The sequence below is a fragment of the Chlorocebus sabaeus genome, chromosome 22 (assembly GCF_047675955.1).
Source record: "Chlorocebus sabaeus isolate Y175 chromosome 22, mChlSab1.0.hap1, whole genome shotgun sequence".
Lineage (NCBI taxonomy): Eukaryota > Metazoa > Chordata > Mammalia > Primates > Cercopithecidae > Chlorocebus > Chlorocebus sabaeus.
Window position 1 is genome coordinate 39,993,720 of NC_132925.1, and position 5,968 is coordinate 39,999,687.

Genomic DNA, 5,968 nt, shown 5'->3' on the forward strand with positions numbered 1-5,968 from the left:
CATTCTGTACACAACATATAAATACAAATAAAAACATATTAGGTATGCCGATGAAAGTACATTTTATAGATTTATAAGGACACCCCAACCCCCCCACCTTTTCTTTCCTATCTTAGACTTTCAGATTCTTAAAACCCTGTTTCACAACCCTAGCCAGTTGTCAACTAAATAGCCTTAAATTTGCACATTAAAGGAAACCACTCAGGTGAAAATTAAATAGCAAAATATATATCATAAAGTACAGAGAGGAAAAAGTCTGGTGGGGCCAGAGGAAGATTTTTTATTTTTCTTTGAGCCAAATTAAACATAAAATTAAACTACACTCTCTTAAAAACCCAAGAGTAGCATCTGTTGCAATAACTATTTTAGAAAACAAACAACAAACAAACAAATCTGTTGAAAACAGAATTCAGTCAACTGAGAAAAATAAAAAACGAAAAAGACAACTTTGGCTCCAAAGAAAGACAAGGTCTTAGGAGAGAAAAACAAAAAAAACCCCAAACCATGAAGGCCTTTCAAATACAAACATGCACACATGCACACACTCATCTTGGATGTTAGTCTTTTAATTAAGCTGGCTTTTAAACATTGAGCTCCTTTAAAAAAAATTTCTTTTTAATCTTACTACCATATTTCAGCTAGGACAAAATGCTGCTAAACTAACAATGATCACACAAATTACACAATCTCTGAGGGCTCTAAGTAGCAGAAATTAACACCAGCTGGTTGTTAAATGCTAACTATAGTCCTTTAAAAGGAATTTGCAAGACAGAATCCCAAACCAGCTTTTTACCTAGCGATGGGTCTCAGGTTGTAGGCTGCTCTCTACCATCCTAGAAGCAGAACAAAACAAAACAAAACAAAACCCATCTCTGTTGGAAGTGAACTCAAACTCCATAAAGGAGTTACCTGCTTTCCATCATCATGGAAGCAGGAAAACTTGCATTCCTGTTGGAAGAAAGTAAAACTCCAATAAAAGAGGAGTTGTACAGCAAAATAAACTTCAGATCTCTACCAGATTTTGGGAGATCAGAGAGTCTCTGGAAAGGGTGCTCTCAGACCTCAGCAGATTTTCCTATTGGTTTGAGCCATAAAGTTAGCTCATGCTGGTACCAAGCACCAATAGATATGTCAAAGGTCAGGGGCATCTTCACTCAGAATCCCCCGTGGTTACCAAAATGTGAACCCAGAAAATCTGAGACAGGTCTCAGTTAATTTAGAAAGTTTATTTTGCCAAAGTTGAGGATGTGCCATGGCACAGCCTCAGGAGGTCCTGGTGACACGTGCCCACAGTGGTCAGGGCAAAGGTTGCTTTCATACATTTGGGGAGACATGAGACATCAATCAATGTAGGTAAGAAATACATTGGTTCAGTCTGGAAAGGCAGGACAACTTGAACTAAAGGCAGGAAGCAGGGAGAGAGCTTCCAGGTCACAGATAGGTGATACACAAATAGTTACATTTTTCTGAGTTTCTGATTAGCCTTTCCAAAGGAGGTAAGTCAGATATGCATCTATCTCAGTGAGCAGATGAGTGACTTTGAATAAAATGGGAGGCAGGTTTGCCCTAAGCAGTTTCCAGCTTGAGTTTTCCTTAGTGATTTTGGGGGCCCAAGATATTTTCCTTTTATACTTTATATCTTTCCTCCTTGTTCTAAGCTATTTTCCCCATTTGATCGTCTAGCCCACTGATTTGGGTCTTGACAGTAATCATCTCCCTTCACTGATGTAAGGAATTTTAAGTTGGAAAATCTTTTATTTCTTTTTTTTTCCTTTAGATATTAATACATTGTTTTTTCCTTTGTTGACTATTTCGGGCTCAGGATTTGTTGTGGAGTATCCTGAGAAGCAGGAGTCATAGTAAGGGAGGAGAACGCCCCTCATATTGTCTTATGCCTATTTCTGCCTCCAAAGAAAAAAGAAGTAAAAACTAAAAGGCAGAAATGAAATCCACAGGCAGACAGCCCGGCACCACGCCCTGGACCTAGTAGTTAAAAATCAACTCCTGACTTAACTGCTTGTGTTATCTACAGATTCCAGACATTGTATGGAAAAGCATCGTGAAAATCCCTGTCCTGTTCTGTTCCGTTCTGATTCCCAGTGCATGTAGCCCCCAGTCACATACCCTCTGCTTGCTCAATCGATCACGACCCTCTCACTCAGACCCCCTTAGAGTTGTAAGCCCTTAAAAGGGACAGGAATTGCTCATTTGGGGAGCTTGGTTTTTTGAGATGTAAGTCTGCCGACGCTCCCAGCTGAATAAAGCCCTTTCCTTCCTCAACTCGGTGTCTGAGGGGTTTTGTCCGCTGCTCGTCCTACTACAATAGATGTGATGGAATGCAAAGTGGTCTCCTCTGTTTGAACTCATTGTGTAGAGATAAGCTTCAGTCTTCTACTGAAGCTGGGAGGAAGACACCTGGCTCCCTGCTCTTTGTAAATCCTCTCAGAGGTAGGGAGAACAAGGGCCACCATTCAGTCCCTTTTGTCTTTTTAGAACCAGAAGTCACATATTCATGTGGGGGTGAAATCAACCTTTACCCTTAGGATCCGTAAGATCTCAGAGAGCCAAGTTTTCCCTGGATCTACTGGTTTGTTCTTGCCCTGATTTCCAATGATGGTGTATGTTGTAGGCTTTGGTGGGGAATCCTGGTACCCTTTCCTCTAGGACTCATTGAAAGCCCACAGCCTTATATTTATTCATAAATCCACAGGTCTTAGCTGTCTTTTGATTAAAGATTGGAGTCACTAGTTGGAGGGAAGGAAACTATGTTTAAATTGCTGTCTTCTTAGTGTTCAAGTTCTCAACTACTTACTAAGCCCTTGGAAGACAAGACTGCTTCTTGTGTCCTCTATGTTTAATTCTGTCACTTATACATCATTATCATAATAAAAAAGAGGAAAAGAAGATTAAAAAAAGGCAGAGTGAGAGGGGACAGAAAATAAGAGAAGAAGAAGAAGAAAATGCAGGAAATCAATATAACAGTACCAAAAATCTTCAGTGATGCTGCCGTCTTTTAAAGATTGGTTTTTAGTACCAAGGGATTTCCTTTAATCAACATCTGCATCTAACATGACCTTCTAACCTTTCTAACAGCGTAGTTTTATTGGGTTGTGCACCTGTAGGGCTTGTATTTCTGGATCTGTTAGCATATGATTACTTCATCTTGTCTTGGTTCTCACTGTTACATAACAAAAGAGATTAGATGCTGGCTACCTGGGGCTAAAGGACATGTACAGAAAATCATCCCCATCAGGGTAACAGGCTCATTAATTTTATGTACAAAGACCAAACATCAATCTTTGGTCATACTTTCTGTGTGTAGTATATATGTGTGTAGTATGTGCTCATGGGACTGCATAAATGATTTTATCTTAATGTAAATATTGATTTGACCCACTTCAAGTTCCTTTCCTTAGTAGTACCTTGAAAAGATTATATTACCTGAGAATTCATAAAGATCACAAAGAATAAATAAGTGAATCTTCTCTTTGGGATAAGTTTATAATTAACATATATGCATACATTTATGTGGCAATTTACAATCATATGCATATATAACTTCACTGTGGTTCAGGTATTAATCACCAACTTTCCTCGCTGGGGCAACCATGGTACACTCAGCCAAGAATGGCTGGGAAGTACCCTGTCTTTCTTTCCTCCTCTGGGATACATCAACTACACTAGTCTGGCTGCTTCTTAGTGTTGAAGTTGAAAGCTTCACAAAGTTGAAAGTCAAGAATTCCATTTTCTCAACTTATCACAGCTTAATGTCCATTCCTTATATTATTGGATTTATGTTTCAATTACATAAAGCTGATTCTGTTGTTCTCTCACTTTCTCTTCATGGTTGTTGCACAAACACTTAAAAGGTAGGAACTATTGGAAGTGTGACTCCTGTAAGGTTAGCCGAGAGAAAGGATGAGAGAGAGACTCAAGGTCAGGCAAGGAAGTTTATTAACCTGCCTGCTGCTCCACCACAGACAGAGGAGGCAGCCCCAAGCTTATAGAATGAGGGGTTTATATTGTGGAGGGATGTTTGAGGGAGCTCTTTGGTAGTCACATCCCGGGGTTGTTTGCTGGTTAATTTTGCCACGTATCACCTTGTGACATTTATTACAGGAGGGTGTACGTAGTTTATGCTTCCCACGACTTCCCCCTGTGCGGTCCAGATGGTTTGTAATTGGGGTTTGCTTATTGCAGCAAGGTCTGATAAGTGAAGTCTGCTGGCTTCGCTGCGGCACCTAGACAAGGGCTTAGAAATGTAGAGAGACTTGGGCGAAGGGTGGGCAGCACCAAGAAGCTTTCTTGGGGAAGTTTGTCCCTAACAACTCCTGTGTGCCTTGACGTTTATAGTCGTGGGAAGAATTGTGGATTGGGAGAAAGTGAGAGCAGCAAGATTTTAGAGCCAGACCAAGGTACAAAAATAATATAATGGGTAATGAGCGCACGTCTTAATGTCACTATGCTTCTCTGCTGACATAAACAATTTAAAAGTTATCTGCACGTCTAATATGGCTAGCACAAATCACCAGAACCTTAGAAAATACTTCCTTCAGCTGTGCATGGTGGCTCACGCCTGTAATCCTAGCACTTTGGGAGGCCGAGGTGGGCAGATCACCTGAGGTCAGAAGTTCGAGACCAGCTTGACCAACGTGGAGTAACCTCGTCTCTACTAAAAATACAAAATTAGCCAGGCTTGGTGGCACATGCCTGTAATCCCAGCTACTTGGGAGGCTGAGGCAGGAGAATCGCTTGAACCTGGAAGGTGGAGGTTGCAGTGAGCCAAGATTGCACCACTGCACTCAGCTTGGCGGCTGAGGTGGGTGGATCACCTGAGGTCAGGAGTCCAACACCAGCCTGACCAACCTGGAGAAACCTCATCTCTACTAAAAATACAAAAGTAGCTGGACGTGGTGGTGCATGCCTCTAATCCCAGCTACTCAGGAGGCTGAGGCAGAAGAATCACTTGAACCTGGGAGGCGGAGGTTGCAGTGAGCCAAGATCAGACCATTGCACTCCAGCCTGGGCAACAAGAGCGAAACTCCGTCTCAAAAAAAAAGGAAAGAGATCAGAATTACACTCTACGTGTTTTCTCTTCTCCCTCAAATTTCTTGGGCCGTCTTTGCCAAGAAGTCATCTGTGTTAGTCCATTTTCATACTGCTATGAAGAAATACCCAAGACTGAGTAATTTATAAAGAAAAAGAGGTTTAATGGACTCACAGTTCCACATGGCTGGGGAGGCCTCACAATCACGGTGGAAAGCAAAGGAGGAGGAAAGGCACGTCTTATGTGGCAGCAGGCTTGTGCAGGAGAACTGCCTTTTTCACAACCATCAGATCTCATGAGACTTATTCACCATCACAAGAATAGCATGGGAAAACCCACCCCATGATTCAATTACCTCCCACTGGGTCCCTCCCACCACACGTGGGATTATGGAAGCTACAATTCAAGATGAGATTTGGGTGGCGACACAGCCAAATCATCCTATATATTAACCAGGGAAATGCTGAGTTTCTTCCATCTTAGCACATTTGAAACATTAGCTGTTTTACAAAGTACATGTCCTTGCTATCCACTCTATTTACACCAGCTCATAACCACAGCATTTTTCCATATCCTGGAATCTAGAAAAATGTTAGGTGTTCTAATGTCACCAAACTAATGGCACTATAAAATATTGATATGAAGTACTATGTCAATGTGCTCAGTTAGAACTATATTACTCTGGGTTAAGACTGTGTGATTCTGTACTAAATGCAAGAAATAACTGGCCTTAGTCAGCAGGATGATGTCACCAATTTCTTATTAGAGCATGCATCCGTAAGTCTATTGAGACTGTGGAAGCAGAAGGAAGACTAGTAGATAAGTCTAATTTATCTTATCCATTGCATCTAGAACAGAAAGTCAATGTTAGTACATACTTAATGTATGTATTCAATGATATAACAAGTAATCAGGCAAATA